The 18,850-nt window shown below is 33.8% G+C and overlaps 1 long non-coding RNA gene across 1 annotated transcript; it reads left to right on the forward strand.

Moving 5' to 3' along the window:
* Positions 1-17,248: 17,248 nt before the first annotated feature.
* Positions 17,249-17,984, forward strand: LOC140184338 (uncharacterized). Its single transcript, XR_011880790.1, has 3 exons — positions 17,249-17,521; positions 17,653-17,683; positions 17,778-17,984. It is a non-coding gene; the product is annotated as an uncharacterized lncRNA (long non-coding RNA).
* The last annotated feature ends 866 nt before the right edge of the window (positions 17,985-18,850 follow it).

Genomic DNA, 18,850 nt, shown 5'->3' on the forward strand with positions numbered 1-18,850 from the left:
TTTCTTCTGGTTTTCATTACTGGTTCATAGTTCTGAACATGTATTTGTCTATATCTTCTATAAATTATGGCTAACTGAAGCAGTTTCAAGTTAGGGATTTCATTCAGTACGATTAATTAGCAGATTGCAAGTTTATCTTCCAAAAGATAACAAATATTAGAGTATAATACCTCTATCCATGATCATTAACGATGAATTCCTCTGTTAATTTTTATATTCAGTATGGAGACTTGATTGGTTCACGTTAATATCGTCTATCGCTCACCCTTGAGTCAATCTCTTATTGTGTAGACAGATAGAGTACTTTTCGCTTTGTGTGATGAGTGTGGAGCTGAGAAACAATGTTGAGTGGTTTGAGTGAACATAAAAGCATGTTGATACCATTGGTTTGATTTAATTTTACGGATTCTTTGATGCTCAGTCGATTGTTCATTGTTGCTTTATTCCTCCCCTTTCTCTTACGATCGATCATTAAATTTATATTGCCTTCTTAAACCGGCTGTAGTTAGTTGTACTTGAAGGGTAATCGTGTGAGTTGGATTGAATCAAGCAATATTTTGGATGAGAGAAAAGAAAATTCCATTAGCCTTTGAACCATCACTGAACTCCCTCCCTGTGTATACTGCTTTTAAACTGTGAAATTAAATAAACTAATCTAGTTACAAGGTTCTGGGCTAATCCTGATATATAAATGCAAAGTGGTTGTCATCATTCCTTTTAGGTGCGTGTACAGAACTGGAAATACTTACAATGCTACAATTTTCATAATGATCTCCATTGTGCTCTTTGCATTCTATCTTGCATCTATGGTCTGCCTCTAAGCTTGGAAATTTGAATCCACTATGATAAATTTTATTTATTAATATTGCATCCATTCATCTTTTGCATATGTGAGTAGTGGAATTGATCATTCTCCTAGTTAGGAAAGGGTTATAGTAAGAAGGATTTGATCCTGATGTAACCATAATATTGTCTATGTGTTATAACCAATACTTACCTGCATTGACAACTTCTCACCACTGCATCTTTTGCCTATTATTAGTAATATTAACCATGAAATAATCAATATTATGTGAGTTTTGGATAATGTTGGATATTTGATAATATAGTATATTTGGTGATATTCTAATTTCCAAAAACTCTGACTAATGAATTAACTGTTGAGATCAAGAGGAGTTACTAAGTTATAACAAACATATAGATACATGAGTCTTTATTCCATTTTTAGTTTGACTGATTGGTACCTGTTATGTTCAATAGATTGCAACCGAATAATTAATACATTTATTCATTTATTATATATTTCTCTGCCTGTGCCTGGACGGAAGAATGAACGAGCTAAGTTTTATCTAGATGTGGTCTATAGAAATATATGTTATGTCAGTCGTTGATTCATATACTCAGACATAGCTACTAGTTTCACCCTGCATGTTTTATGCTGTCTCATTTTGTCTGCTGTTATGCAATAATACAAGCTGCAAGGCCTAGTTTCTACTATATATTATTATAAAAGGAAACAGATCAAAGAGAGATAGAGAGGGGACAGATAAATCAGAATATATATGACAGTCTTTTTCTATTTACATGTCACTAGAAGAGAAGCAATTGTTAATCACATATTATTTCATATATGTCTCCTATGAATGGATGATTGACCATTCTTTTAGTTTATATATTAAATAAATTAAAACAGTATGTAACTATGTATACATAACGATTAATCAACGAGGATAAAATGCACTTAGAGTTTTTAAGTAATAGTAATAGTAGGAAGTGAAATTTGCTTTGATAAATATCAATTAGAGATATAATTATTTATGTACTTATTTTTATTAGTTTAAATTTTTTTAAAAAATAATTAGAGGTTTTCTTTGTATTATTATTTATGTGAAACTTGAAATTAGTACTTAATTAGTTTCCGCAGTTAGCTAGCTTGGTTGGTTTATATACTAATTATTGATAGAGAACTTGGTTTACATAAGATAGGATTTTGGTCAATTTTCCAAGTATGAAAAATAATGGAGATATTATATATGGACTCTGCGTGTTTACTTATAAAGTTTCATTTTTTTTAGAATTCTTAGTTACTAAGTTTAGCTTTTGTGCTTTATTAATCACATTTTTTTTTCCTCTTGCTCTGTTTAAGACCTTAGCACAAAAAAAAGTGCTCTGTTCAAGACCTTACTGAGTTTCTCTTTTCTGTTATTTCATTGACCGAGTTTGTTCCCTAAGATTATGTTGGGATTCTAGCACTTATTATATTTCAAATTGGTTCATTATTACTTTGATTTGTACTATTTGGTTCGCTTTAGTATTAATCTTTGATTTGGTAATATAAAATAACTAGTAGAACTGTTTATGTAGCCTTACAATAAGTTAAAAGTGAGGAACTTTTGAGGGGTTGGTCTAAACATAACATAGCAAGGTGTATATAATATGACTAGTGGAGCTGTGTTGGGGTATACTAATCAAATTGTGTTCACTTTTATGACCAAGTGTTATCGTTTTTCCAATGGTGTAGTTGAGGATAGTGCAGCGGTATGCTACTTTCAAATGAAATATTTTACATCAACTTTGGTTGATATTAATATATGCAGCATGATATAATAAAGCTGCCAATTAGACTTCTTACTATATTTTTCTTCACTTGATATGTTTCTTTATATTGTGATAGGACCTGAATTAATTCTTGTTGAACTGCATTTGAATTGTGTATTTACATCTTAGTTCTTAGCCAGTGATCATGGTCATTGATTTAATATTTATTCAGCTGATAAATGACAAATTTAAGGTGGAGTATTAGTTATACTCTTTTGGTAATAATATCAATAGTTAAGTGCTGAAAAGGCCATCTTCATTTTAATGGACAATGTACTTCCTCCTACAGGAGCAATTATTTAAACCATATATGAAGAGAAGGATGAAGATGGCTTTCTTTATGTAACATACAGTGGCTACAATTTCTTTAGGGATCTCACTTCCCACATGCATTAGCCATTTCCTTATATTGTTTACTATGATTAATGATTTGTATGATGAATTCGTTACAGTTCTCATATCAGGAACCTTGATTTATCTCACTGACATGTACCGTTAATGTATATATAAAAATGATCATAAATGAAATATATAAATTTCTGCGAACCAAATTAAGCTTCAAAATCCTCTTATTCAATCTTTCAACCCTCGTCTTGATTGTTCTTCGTGCTTATCTTTGGATGCTGAATGAGATTTTATCTTTTTAACGAGGGTAAATAGTAATTTCATTGTTTGTTACATGATTTGTAATGTTTGCATACAAGCACATGAACCAAACATGTACACCAACCGGCACCAGCTGATGTGAACAAATCTTATATGCAATGTAAAGAGACCATTTTAATTTCAACTTTCCACCCTTACAGTAAAAGAAACTACATATAAAGCACATAATTTTAGTTCGTCATAACTACTTTTCTTTGGATGATTCCGTAACATACAGCTAGCTTAGTGGTTGTTATATAGATTTAGTTAGCTATAATAAAGTCGTGTTAGTTGAGTTCAGGAGAAATCCATGATTTTCCAAATATGCTGTAAATTTAATTAAATATATATTAGTTAATATTACGTAATAGAGAAGTTTGATTAGACAGGGTGTATCATTGAAAATCTAAAAAATAAGGATACGCAAAATGAAAAGGCAACTTGGAAGATGGGAAACAAGTGCTGGAGGTGTGGGAAAAGATGCTCACCAAAACATTTTTCAATTTATTTCACTCTCAACATGAATGGATTCAAAGGCTTTGTTGTTTTTTTGTGCACTGTGATATGTTATTTATACTTTTGTGTTTTATATCTTTACAATCTAACTTCTTTTTCTCCCTTTTTTTTAAGGAAGCTCTTCTTTTCCATTTCATTTTTTGGCTTCGGAACCAGAAATTCTTTCTTCCAGTAATTTTTTAAAAGTGCAGAATTAGACCATGGTTAAGCAACCTTCCTAATACCATTTATATTCTATCTATTATCCCGGATACAAGTACCTTTATCTATGTTTCATTTCCGGGTTATTCTCCCGTTCTCTCTTTTGGATTACTTACTGAATTAATATGGAATATTACTCTCCCGTTATGAAGATTTCATTATTAAAAAGGATCTTTAATACTAAAATTATTAAAAAGGACCAAATTATTTTATAATATTTAAGAAGAAGAACCAAATCTTATTATAAGGAGATAAATATATTCTTAACTATACTTTTATTTATTTTTTATAATTTTTAATATATGTTGTTTGATTCTCAACGCTATATAAATATGTATGAATATTCACTTGGGATTAATTAGTTAATTAATTTTAAAAAATTTACTCTAAAAGATTGTTAGGGAGATTTGATTATTAAAATATTAATTTTTAACTATTTATTTATTTTTTTATAATTTTTATATTAAATTTTTTATATTTTAAAAATTTTTAGTAATTTATTATTTATTTATTTATTACTTTTATGATCTTTTGTCTTTTTTTCGTTGGGTAACGATCACAAAAATAAAAAATATTATAAAAGATTTGATTCTACATCTTAAACATTATAAAAAGATTTAGTCCTTCTTAATAATTTTGGTATTAAAGGTCCCTTTTAATAATTAAATCTTCCTAACGGTTCTTTAGAATAATTTTCCCTTTAATATATCCCGTTGGACAGTTTGTCCGAATTTTTTTATTATTTTCTATTTGTATTTCTTTATTAAAGTTTTATTCATTCGTTTATATGAACATCATAAAAGTAGATATAGATAAGAGTTGGATCTCAAGGCCACGAGGTAGTGTCGAATACAAGGCCGGGTTGAACAAATTTTTGGATTTCGCATTTGTGAATGCATCCTCCGATGGGATGATACATTATCCATGTCCTTCGTGTGGGATTCCAAACTAGAGAGGATGCTTACGATCACTTGCTGTTAAAATCGTTTCCTGCTAAGTATACTTTTTGGTTACATCACGGGGAGAGACGCGTAGGAGAGAGTTCTACTGAGACACAAGAAACTGACCCTGGTAGCGTCTACCGAGATCTAATGCTCGACATGGTTCGTGAGGTATTCAACTTTCCAGGTTCTGTTGTCGATGAAGATGACTCGAGCAACAAAGATTTTGAGGGGGATGCCGAAGAGTTGCCTTAGTTGTACAGCGAACTTAGTCAGGAGGCCCGTCATTTTGATGAGCTGCTTGAGGATGGAGAGCAGGAATTGTATCCGGATTGTGCGAAATTCTCGAAGTTGGCTTTCTTGGTCAGGCTATACCATATAAAGTGCATGTGCGGCGTGAGAGACAAGGCATTCGGAATGATACTAGAGTTACTGTGTGAGGCCTTTGAGCATGCAAAGATTCCGACTTCACTGCACGATGCCAAGAGGATCATACGAAAGCTTGATATTGCGTACAAGAAGATAGATGCATGTCTGAATGACTGCATGCTATATCAGGGCAGCGATCAAGAACTGTCTAGGTGCAAGATATGTGGGACCTCGAGATGGAAGCAAAAGACTAGGATGAATTCCATTGTTCGGATCAATGCGGTTGTTAAGAAGAATGGGAAGCCGCAGGTGACGAAGGTTCTTTGTTACTTTCCCCTTGTTCTACGGCTGCAGCGGATGTTCATGTCCAGTAAGACATCTGTTGACATGTTATGACACAAGAAAGGTCCTAACTTGGATGGCTTTTTGAGGCATCCACGAGACGGAGAGGCATGAAAGGCATTTGATAGAAGATATACTCACTTCAATGGCGATCCACGCAGCATTTGCTTAGCCTTAGCTAGCGATGACTTTAATCCCTTCAAAAATCTCAGCTCAAGGTACTCGATCTGGCCCGTGATTCTCATCCCCTAAAACCTGCCCCCATGGAGTTGTATGAGACCCAGCTCTTTCTTGCTGTCTATGATTATCCCCGGTCCCAAGATGCCTAGTAATAACATAGATGTCTACTTACAGTCGTTGATAGATGAGTTGAAGCAGCTGTAGAGTAGTGTTGATACGTACAACACTAGCGAGAAAAAAACATTCAAGCTGCATGCTGCGTTGATGTGGATAATCAGCGATTTTCCAGGGTTAGGCAACTTATCTGGGTGGAATACGTACGGTGGGAGAGCATGTCCTACGTGCAACCTGGATACCGAGTCTAAGCGACTCACGTTTAGTCAGAAATGGTGTTTCATGGGTCATTGGCGCTTTCTGAATCAAGGCCACAGATTTCGGCAGGACTGGGTCAGATTTGATGGGAAGGTAGAGGTCAGAGGTCCGCCTTTAACATTGTTGGGTGGAGATTATTTGAGACAGTTAGATAATGTGCATGTCAAGCTTGGCAAGGTGCAAACGGAAGCTGGTAAAAGAGTGCGCAGACAACAGGCTGCATTACAAGATGAGTCTCCTTGGAAAAAAAGGAGTATATTCTTTGAACTCCCATATTGGGAGTATAATTTGTTGCGTCACAATCTGGACGCGATGCACATAGAGAAAAATGTGTGCGACAACATTATCTACACGATACTGAACGACAGTGGTAAATCCAAGGACAAACTCAAAGCTCGAAAAGACTTCCAGCTGATGGGAATTAGGCGTGAACTCTGGCCACGAGAAGATGGAAAGTATCCCACTACAATATTCTCCATGTCGAATTCACAGAAGGACATTTTTCTTAGGAACTTAAAGAATATGGTCTTTTCAGATGGTCATTCGAGCAACATATCTCGTTGTATTGACCTACAACAGCGAAAATTATCCGGCTTGAAAAGTCATGACAACCACATTCTCATGGAACATCTTCTCCCAATAGCTATCAGGAATGTATTGGAAGCCCCAGTGGCAGTCGTCCTGGCTGATTTGTCAACTTTCTTTCGACGACTATGGAGTAAATCTATAGACCCTCAACAACTTCCTCTCTTACAGGAACATGTGATCCTCACTCTTTGTCAAATTGAGATAATTTTTCCACCATCTTTCTTCACAGTCATGGTACACCTAAACTGCGCATCTGGTCGAAGAGGTACGCCTAGGGGACCCAGTGCATTATAGGTGGATGTATCCAATTGAAAGGTACCTATAAGAGTAATTTTACATTTGAGTTATTTCAAAAGCTAACAACCTAACACATATCTCGCTCGTAAAGGTGCCTAGGTCGTCTTAAGTAGTACGTGCATAATAGGGCAGCACCGGAAGGATCAATTGCCGAGGGCTACTTATCCGATGAGATTCTCATTTTTTGTTCGAGATATCTGGATAACATTGAAAGTAGGATCAATCGACCATTGCGTGTTGATCATTGACCGAGCGAAGATGCGACTAATAATGCGACAAGCATGTTCCCACTGATTAACAAAACGGTTGGGGCTTCTGAGAGTTTGAATCTTTCACCAACTGAGAGACTTCAAGCACATCGTCACGTATTGGTCAATTGCGCAGTTGTGGAGAATTTCTTAGAGTAAGTGCAGTTATTAAACTTATAATCATATTATACCCAAAGGCAATATTTGTTTATACCTTTAACAGTAGATCTACTTGGTATGCTCAGGGATTTTAGGGCTAGTAGAAAAAGATAGCTACGAAGTATTGGCAAAAGAAATGAAGCCTACATTGACAGGGTTGTCCATAGAGAATTTGCCGAGTGGTTCGAGAATGAGGTGAATCTTCTGTATAGCTCTTCCATTTATAGTTTCGTTAATATCTTGCCTCCTGCCACTCAACTCTGAAAATCTTTATTTCATTAATAGATACCACTGGGAAGTACGATGCACCTGAGAGAACTGCAGTGGCTCGCATGTGGCCCCAATATTCAGGTAAAGCGCTTTAATGCGTACAGTGTAAACGGATTCAGGTTTAGAACCCTATCAAGAGAGGATGGAATGAGAACCCAGAATAACGGGGTTTGTGTCACTTCTGACACTAGAAGTTATGCAAGCGCTCGTGACAGTAACATGGCTGTTGGTGGCGTCTCTTATTATGGAAGATTGGTAGATATCATTGAACTGATTACAGTGGACAATTTTCTGTGGCCTTGTTTAGATGCATCTAGGCAAACACCACGTCTGGTAGAGGCATAAAACAAGACATTTTGGGACACACATGTGTTAACTTTAGCAATCCGATTCACACTGGTGATCGTGAAGATGACGAACCGTACATTCTTGCTTCCGAGACTCGCGTTGTATACTATGTGGACAATGAAGTCGATAAGGAATGGAGCGTTGTGGTCCATGTGAAGCCGAGAGATTTGTTTGACATGAGTGAGTATAATGAACACTGTGAGGTCGAACTTTCCCTCCAACAAAGTCTGACTGATTTGTCTAAGCGTGATGTTGAAGGTATCTCGTTGACAAGGGATGGCGACTTAGAAGAACCTATGCCTGACGCAATCAAAACCGGTGAAGAGGCTGCTGATTCATAGATATATTTGGCTAGCAATATATGACATGCACACTTGTACCTTTCCCCTTATTATACTCTTGAAATTTCATTTATAAGCAAATAGGAGAATAATAAAAATCAATTGTCTGGATCGACTTTGATCTTATTTAATTTTGCCTTTTTTAAGTGTATGTATCTTGAGATTTAATATGCAAGACCTGTATACTTAGAGTTCTTTTGCTTACGCTTTTATGTGTTGGGACTAAGTAGGGAAATTGGAAGAGAATGACCTCTTTATGTGTGCCAGCAGCTTTTTTTTCGTCCGCTCGATGCAAGAGGCATCTTCGTTCTCTTCACTTGAGCACGGAATTTCATTCGCTCGAGATTTATGGTTCAACAATTCGTCTATTAGAGCATGGTTGGATGCATTCTCCGCACACAGGCACATAGGTACAGCTACTAGTAGGGCGCCTACTGAACTAATTTCGGTACGTATCCAAACTGGCTGACCAATCAAGGGTTCTATAACCATAACCATAAGACAAAGCCAACTATCGGATGATTTATACGACTCTGAATGTTGTAGGATTTGTGTCAATTTGGAGCGAAGTACCGGAAGAAATTTGGCTTCGAATTCGTAACAATTACAGATGCTAGACATTCCCATAAAATAGTGGAGGAGGTCAAGGTATAAAATCAGCTTATTAAATGTTATTATTGTTATTGTTGCTGTTATTATTTTGGACATCACTTTAATATTTTGCAAGATATTAAGGCTCAATGAATGTTAACATATATATTATTGATTTTAAAAAAAGTAATATATATATTACAGTTGCATGCTAGGGATAGGATAACTGAAATAATTATTGGTTTGAATATATAGATATAATTTCTTTTCATTCTATTTTAAATATACATACTCCCATAAGTACCTATTTAGGTCTCACTAAGTTATTAAATTTTTTTTGATAAAATATATATTTTTCTTGTGTTTAATAAATTTCAATAGTAAAAATAAAAATACTAAAAAAATAAAAAAATATTTTTTTAGAAGTTATAATTTATTATTTTAATTTTGTTACATAAAAAAGTTTTTAACATAACATATAAACAAACAAATATTTTTATATTATTCTATCCAATATAATTGTTAAATAAAAAAATATTTTTATACGAGATATTTAAATATAAATTTTTTAAAAAATCACTTAAAAGTGTTATTATTTTGTGGAAGTTCACCCAAATAGATCCTAAGCAGCACTCAAAATCATATTATTGATAGAAAGTTGTCTTATATAATGATTTTTGGGTCATTGATTAATGCTAATAAACGTATCAACCTTTTTCTTTAAAAGATATTAATCACTATATATAATGTTGAAATCACAAGAGATAGAGAATAATAACACATGTACTTGTACTAGGTTATTCATGTAATATTGGTAGTATTTTTATTTAGATTTATTATGTTTAGCATTTTTATTTAGTTTTTAAAATTTTATTTTCCGAGAAAAAAACGGCAAAAAAAAACTTGAGATTTTTTTTCTTGTTGGTTAATTAATTGCACGAGGACTTTTCCAACATGGTCAGGAATGATCCCACAGCTGATTCTTATTCGATTTCAATGGTGACCGCAGCAATATAACATAACTAGCAAATACTACTAAGTCAACAGATTTTAAATAGTACTAAGTACAAACGTCTTAATGATACTAATTGATTTTCCATTTTGATTATAAAGGTAATATGGGTTTTCAACTTTTCTTTAAATTTTAGTTAATCTTTTAAAATTTTCAAATTTTAACTTTATTAGTTTAATTACCGATTTAATTTTTAGAATCTTATATGGTTTTTTCATCATTATGACAGATGCGGATCATCATTTTCGGCTATGTGCTGTGATTGCTATGAATGATCTCCTTCATAAAGCATCTATATTTCAAGCAAAATCTTTTTTTCTTGTCTCGTTCTTTATTGTATTCTTGAGAAAGCATACTCTAATAAATATTATTAGGTTAAAAGATAAAATTTTAGGATGAATCTTGTTGAATTGAGTCAACAAATCCCCTCCCCATGAACACTTTCAGATTACCCTATGTAATATCTTCCTAGTTTGTTGGAATGCCCAATTGTTCTGATGATTTTTTTGTTCTGATTTAGGCTCGATGCGAGAACAATCTCTTGGTTGAACTGGATTTTGCGGCTTGAGAGGAATTCTATTTCATAGAAAGAAGACTCACGAAACTCTGGGAACGTAAGTATAACAAGCCTTGTAGAATATGGCAGCCAGACCATGTTCTCTATAAAATTTAGTAATGTTATTCAAATCGCTTTGTTGCGATGTACCTTTCAGGATTATCTCAAGAGGAATTTCAAGAGGAAACAGAAGATTTAGGGGAGATAGTTCCAGACTCACTGGAAGAAGAACTCATGCCCAGCAATAGTTCCGACGAGGTTTTTTGGACCGGTGACAAGGCTACCATGAGAAGTTATGACCTCAATAAAACACCAGACGAGAACCAGATAGAATGATCCATCTCTACCCTGATTTCTTCTGATGGTGTTTTTGTCAAATAATGTGACTCATTATTTGCTTAATTGAATCCTAGTTATGTTTTCGTTGTTATGTCTAGTTGTTTTTGTGTTTTTGCACAGAATTCAATTTGGATTCATTTCAAACACAAAGATATTTAGCTGACCTATTCAATTTTTTTGTACCTTTTTATTACTTTTACTATAGTTAATTTTTTATTGCTTACTTGATGCCAACTATTCGAAGAATTTGTGGTGAAAATTGTCTTTTCAACAAATACAAGGTGTAGAATTTCCATTCTTGAATTCACTGCCAATATTCAATTAAATAAAACTAATACGCAAGTTAAGGGTTCTCATTCCACCATATCTCCAAATATGTTTAGAAGATTTGAAAAAGTATAATACATAATAAGGGGAATTATATTCGTATGTAGCATCTCTTTTGGTCTTTAATTTGAAATATTTTGGTAGAATATATAGCATTGTAGTCTTATTGTTTTATATATTGGGATTAGTGAACAAAATTAAACATTGATATATTATCTTTTTACAATTATGAAAACGGTGAATTAGTGGTGTTTTATTTGAGGTTTCTATTAGTCAGTTTATATAATTATGAAAATATGTTGAATTAGTAGTGACCTAGTGGGTTTATACTATCTCAAGGCCCACACCACCGTCAAGCCTTGAAGCAGTTAAGGTAATAAAATAAATTCCAAAACTTCCTCACATGAGCCCCAGTTGCGCGCACAATCCTCCCATAGCTAAACCATTGTTTTCACTCTCCCCGTGGTTGGTTATGAGCAGCGTAGTCGTCGTTGGTGCGCCCTTGCCTCCCTCGCGGTCGTCAGTCACATCCTCTTTCACCCGGTCGTCGTGCTCGTTGAGGTAACAAGTTCCAGCTCTTTCATGCTCATAGTTATGTTGCTCATATTGGGTCAGTTATCTATGTTGTGACCTGAGCATTTTTAGTTGAGTTAGTGCACTATATATCAATGCTATTAGAAAGAAACCACATTACCTGACATCCACTGGCCACAAGTACCAATTAAATGAGATGCTGACCGGTTCTAATTGCATGCAATCAATCTATTTTTTTAATTAACTTAACTTTAATTTGAATTCTATGTGGGTATGAACATTCACAGATGAAATATAAGTCGTTTGGGGGGTTGCATGTTCTAGTCTTCAATGTAACTGTAAGAAAGGGTTAAAGAATATGGCCACTGATAGTTCCTTCTAATTTCTAAGTTAATTATATTAAGTAAGAAAATATTCTCTTGATTAAAAAAAAAAAAACTGCGATTGGCACAACTGCTATGAATATGAAAATTGATAACGGGAATGGTGAATCTAACGGAGTAGATATTGTTCATGCAAATTTGGGAATATTAACTTTAGTCATATTTTCTTAATTAATTCTGTTAGGATTATTAATGATGGATGTTAATTTTAACTATAATTTTCTTAATTTATTCTGGTAATGATTATTAATGATGGATGTTAATTTTAATCATAGTACGTTAATTAAAAATATTTGGAATTTAATACACCTGTGATAAATAAGAATATTAAAAATGGTAATTTTAATCATAGTACCTTAATTAACAATTCTGTATATAAGGTATCATTTCTGTATAGAAAATCCTATGACTTTATTAGTGTCCTGGTCCATTAACAACTTTTCCTATGAAATTTCATTAGATTCTTCTAATTTACATGTAGTTGGATCATTTGGAAAAATAGATTCTATTTATATAATCACTATATGTACATATATAGATTGGTTTTTAATATGTTGTTACATAATTAAAATGTGAGTAATGCTATTTGTTGGTTAATTATTCTATTCTTCCATGAGGAATTAATTTTTTTTTGGCATGATACATGTGTTTTTACTAGGATTGTAAGATGTCCAGGAAAGCTCACTTGAAGAAAGGCACAAGAGTGGAGCCACCGCGTCAGTAGCCTCTAGCTGCACCTCCTGTGTCTTCACCATCCGATGACTGGCTCATCCCTTTGCCCCCCAGTAATGGTGGTGTCTCCGCAGCGGCTATTCTGCAATCCTTTCGTCTGTCCAGGAGCGAACCAAGACCTGAGCCACAGGCTGCTAACGGTTCATGAGTGACAGAATCGTGCAATGAAGACATTGACCCGGAAGTAAACGAGGTAGATTCGTGTGAGGAACACATTGACAGGATGTTTGCTGCTTCTGATGCTGCAAAGCGCAAATGATGAAAGACTACTAAGTTTTGGGATGTTGATCTCATTGGTAACAAGTGTTGAACTTTAAATCTTTTTAATTGATCAGCTTATGATTTTGTTATGCTCCTTACATGTGGGGCACATTGAGCACATAAATTACATTTTTTCTTCTTTATTGTTAGATTCTAAAGGAATAATCAAGCAAGCTAAAATGAGTGTGAGAGAGGCTATGGAGCGGTCTCTTAATGGTAGCAAGATCATCCTGAGGTTCAATGAGGAACTGCAAGCAGTCGGAGATGGAGCTGGCCTATTGAGTGGCATTCTAGGAGAGCTGGGTTCTGATTACAGCAAATTTCCTATCTGTGAAAAGAGTTGGGCAAAGGTGCGGGGCAAAGACAAGGTTTATGACGATTGTATAAAGGTAATTACTTTTGGCATTGTTTAATCATTTCAAACCTTCAACTTGCAATTACTTTCAGCTAGACATTGTCGTCGCAGGAGATGTTCCACTTCCAGGATAGCAGTGGTTTAATCAAGAAATCATTTTTGAAACAAATGGGGAAGTCTTGGAAGGACACAAGGGGGAGGCTGTTTGACTCGCATTACAAACCAACAAGGACACTTGAGCAAAATCTTGAGCAGTGCCCGGAAGGAATTCCTAGAGAGTATTAGAAGTGGTTCATTGAGTATCGTAATGATCCTGCAACAAAGGTACCCCATTCATTAATACTTATACTTTTTAAAAAAATGAATTTCCTTGAAATCACAAAATGTAATCTGTTTGATTTTTTGATATGATTTGGTATAAATAAATAGTTTTTATTTCGATTGAGCTTGATTTGAACCCTGTTGATTAATATACATGATCAATTCACTTTAATATATCAATTCCCAGCACATGCTGTTTGACTAAGATCATAATATATACATTCATGATGCTGAGATTGGTGTACACCATTCTTCTTTATTAGAACCTTATTTTTTGTAGGTTACCATATAAAACAATTAATTTAATTTGAGTACCCCTATTATTATAATTTATGCTATATGATTGTTATTGGACTATCTCACAGGGGCTGCTAAATGTTTTTTCCGTTGATTGTGGTATGAATTATGGGTGGCATTTGCATATTAGAAATAAAATAATATTGTTAACTTATTATATGTAAATAGGGACTGCATCCGTATAACTATTTTTTTTTGTTAAAGCAATACTTAAATTTAGATTACATACAGTTTATTCAAATTCCACACTAGTATACTTAATGCCCTATTATTTTGAGTCTCTTGCAATGTAGGATATATGTATACTATACTTAGCAAGTTTTAGTACTTCATTGAATTCAAGCTTACAGTTGATTTTTAATAGGCGACGTGCAAGCAAAACGCGCTGAATCGATAGAAGCAACTTTACTAGGGCATTAAGTATGAATTAGCAGCAGAGAAGACGAAGAGGCAAGAAATAGAGAGTGTGCTGAGTTATCTGGTCCAACAGCAATATGGGGAGCTGCCTCCAGACATTGCTGCACAGATGAATTCTTTGGACAGACATGGATGAACATAGATATTAGGATTTATGTGATACTTAGATTTTCAGTACATGTTTTGTTTATGTTAAATATGGGGCATTAAGTATTAGCCAAGTACTTTACCTTTTTGGATGACTATTGAAATACGTTATTGACATTATTAAAATAGACATGTTAGATTGCTTTGCAGTTAAATATTAATGAGTTTTTTTTCCACAGTGCATCATTTTATAAAAAAAGTTTAATATTCTTTAATTAAAAAAGATGGAAAAAAATATATAAAATATAAAAAATAACAAAAATTAAGTAACGTTAATATACTTTAAATTAAAATTAGTTTAGAAAAAAAGGGCCAGGTTTGTAATATTACTCAAAATAAAAAAAAGTCGGAATAGCGGCGGTTTCAATCCGCCGCGAAGAAAATATTTAAAAAACGAAGCATCAAATAGCGTCGGTTCTAAAACTGCCGCAAATCAATTTCATTAAATACAATCCTTAAAACTGCGGCCGTTATACACCGCCACTAAGGTGTTCGACGCAAAACCGCTCATTTGCGGCGGTTATGCCAGCAGTTGCTGGTAACTGCCGCAAAATGTAACTCCCGCGCCCTTATGCACTGCGGATGTTGTTCCGCTGGCAATCTGTTTAGCGACGGTTCAAAACCGCTGCAATTCGACAAATAAACCGCCGCCATTCACCGCTTTTCCTGTAGTGTTTCACGTGACATTAAACATTAACTACGAGAAACCAAAACCATTCCTTCATACTGAATCAAAATATTCGAAGCTCCGGTAAAACTTTCTAACCGAGCTATCAAAGAAGAAAACGTCCAGAATCATATGTGCCTTCTACAACTTTCGTTGGCCAAACTCAAGGGGTAGAGGAGTTACGTCACCGTCAACTTTTACGACCAAAAGCGGTGCCAACGTGTAAAGAAGGAGGATACGAATAATTTTATCAGATTAGATTTTTGATTGGGGTTACAAATTGCAAGAAATCGAAGCCGAAAGGTTGGAAGAGGTTCATGTTCTCACGCTTCTCTCTCTCGGTCACTCTTCTCTCTCGCCACTCATTCCTTCGTGTGTGTGTGTGTGTGTGTATATATATATATATATATGGCGGCGCAAGTATAATAATGATAATAAAGTAAATGTTACTTAATCCTTAGAAGATACTATTATATATAAAAATAATGATATAATAAGGCTAATGATACTCATAACTATATATTATACGTATGTATACGCATACAACGATTTTTCATTAGGTAAATGGCTGCGGCCTTATATATATATATATATATATATATATATATATATATATATATATATATATATATATACAAAAAGAATCACTCTACTTTCTATCCAATTTCTTGATATAACAAGAAAGGGACTGAAATTGAATACAAAGAGAATCACTCAACTTTCTATCAAATTTCTTGATGTAACAAGAAAGAGACTCCTCAACCTAACTTGTCTACATCATAGTTTGAGAATTGGATCGAATGGACTCCTCAATCTTTTATCCAATTCCCCCTGCAATAAGAGAGAGACTCACTCAACCTCATTTGTTCACACCATAGTTTCATTACGAAACAAAAAAAGTGCTTTGACACCTCTAATCACTCAATATTGCGACTACGATAGCTAAGGAGGTATTTATAACCTCTTATTAGGTTAAAACAAAGAAAACTCTAAAGCCCACAAATATAAAGGCCAATTTGGTAACTAAATAAACAAAAATCAAAATACATTAAAATAACATAATAACTATTAAATAATATTTGATCTCTTCATATCACAAATATTTAAAATATGTATCATTCTCCTCCTATTAAAAAAAGATTCGTCCTCGAATCTTGTAATTGGAAAAAGAGGAATGCTAGGGGCCAGCAATTTTGGTGTTTTGTAACTATCAATTGGCTATCAATAGTATTTTTAATGGTGTGAGATTATATCTAATGGTAGAAAATCACTCACTTTTGTTTTGATGGTTAAGTGCTGGCCAGAAAATACAAAAGTTGTTGGCCTCCTAGACTTTTCTGTTGGGAAAATAGTATATGATAAGGGACAAGTATAAAGAAGCTAATTTCTTTTTATTTTTTATATTTTTGTATTTTTCTTTTTTTTTTAATTTGTTTTGCACGATATGGTTTTTTAATTTTTTTTAAACATAAAATCAACAAGAACAATAGAATAATAATAAAATACAAACAAAAAAGATAAGAACATAAAGAAGAACGTGAGCAATACCACAACTAGAAAATTAGTTATTACAAACGAATATTTTCGACGGATTTTATCCCACGGAAATACAGATGGAATATCAGAGGAATTTTTTGTTAGAAAATAAAAAAATGAATTAGCATAAATTACAGACGGAAAAGAGAATCCGTCGATAATTCCGTCGGAAAAATAATTTTTTTTCATGAAAAATGATTACAGACAGAAAATCCGTCTGTAATTAAATAAACAAGAACGCTATATTTTATTAAATTATTAATTCGTCTGTAATTTAAAATTTTCTGTCGGAAATATTAGAATAAAGATTTGAGTATCACGGTTATACCTCTTCATTTCACACCACACTTTCGCGATTCCACACTCATCTCCTCTGAATGCTTCATCAGCAGCGCTATCAGCCTTGCACCGCCGTCTCACAAACCTCCATTGCACTCAACTTCTATCGGCCTTGCTCGCATCGCTCCCTTCCGTCGCACCCCTTCCCGGTTCTTCTTCGTCGCACCCCTTCCGTCAGCCTTGCTCCCTTTCGAACCCTAATGTGTGTTTGTCTCTTCGATCTCGCCACTAATGCTTGCTCTTTTCCGTGTGTTGCTGTGTTTCTCTCTTCGATCTTGCCTCAACTGTGCAGGTAACCCTAATCTCCTTTCTTTTTCATGGCTATTTTCTTTCTTTCAATACCATCGCTGTTTTCTCTCCTTCAGCTGTGTGTTTCTTTCTTTCTGTTTGTTTATAAATTTATTTATTTATATATTTTAATAGGTGAAATTGACACAGCACATGCTGCAGCTAGGTAATTTTGTTATCGGTTCTTTTTTTTCTTTTTGGCTAATGAAAAATATTTCATGGATTTGAATTTTAGTGTGTAAGTTTGATTTAATTTTTAGGGCATATGATCGAGCTGCGATCAAGTTCCGTGGCATTGATGCATATATCAATTTCAACGTCAGCGATTATGATGAAGATATAAAGCAGGTTCTAATACTTAATAGTTTGATTTGATAATAGTTTTGAGCAAGTTTGAGGGTTTTTCTTTGTAAAGAAAAATTGAAAAGCTTTGATGGAAGTTGTAGTCATAGCATCTTTGATTGTTTTTTTTTCTTTTGATGCAGATGAGTAACTTTACAAAGAAAGAGTTTGTGCATATTCTAAATAAATTACTCATCTGAATATTCTGCGTAGGCAGAGCACTGATTTGTGTATATTCTACGTAGGCAGAGCACATGTTCTGAGTAGAAGTATGGTGCAAATATACAATCTGCAGCACACTTCCTCCTTAGAAACTTGCATGCCCCACACGGTGAACCTGACCCACCACTACTTGTTTCATTTCCACTTGAAGAAGCCATAGTTATATATATTTTGCAATTAAGCAAGCTAAGGAAATTAATCTGTGAGGACTATGGTGTATATATATATATATATATATATATATATATATATATATATATATATATATATATATATATATATATATATATATTTTGGCTGGAGAGGGATTGGGAAAGAGATGGTTAGTTATTTTTGTTAGGGAAAATTGATGAATTGTGTGTGGGACAATGGAATATGGGACAATGAATTGCTTAATGGTTGATGCAATATTTTCTATGGGGAGGGTAAAGTTAATGTTACTTGCATTGCTTCATTAATTATTTCGTGTACCTTCTCTTTTAAGTTTCATGTTCATGTATCAACCAATTCAGTATTAATTGGATAAAGTTTTCTTTAATTTTTGGTAACTTAACATAATGATTTTTCAAATAATGATAGTTTAGAGAAAATATATATGTTAAAATGCAAATTTTCAAATAGTTGCTTGTGATGGTGTCGCTTAAGTTTTAATGAGTTATAGACTTATAGTATCTTTTATAAGCTGTCATTGTGCTTTAAAGCTTATCTCAGCCTTGAATCGAAGCAAACATTGAAGCTTGTGTTGTCTTTGAAGTGGAGGGAGCTTTAC

This window comes from Arachis hypogaea, chromosome 4 (assembly GCF_003086295.3).
Source record: "Arachis hypogaea cultivar Tifrunner chromosome 4, arahy.Tifrunner.gnm2.J5K5, whole genome shotgun sequence".
NCBI lineage: Eukaryota > Viridiplantae > Streptophyta > Magnoliopsida > Fabales > Fabaceae > Arachis > Arachis hypogaea.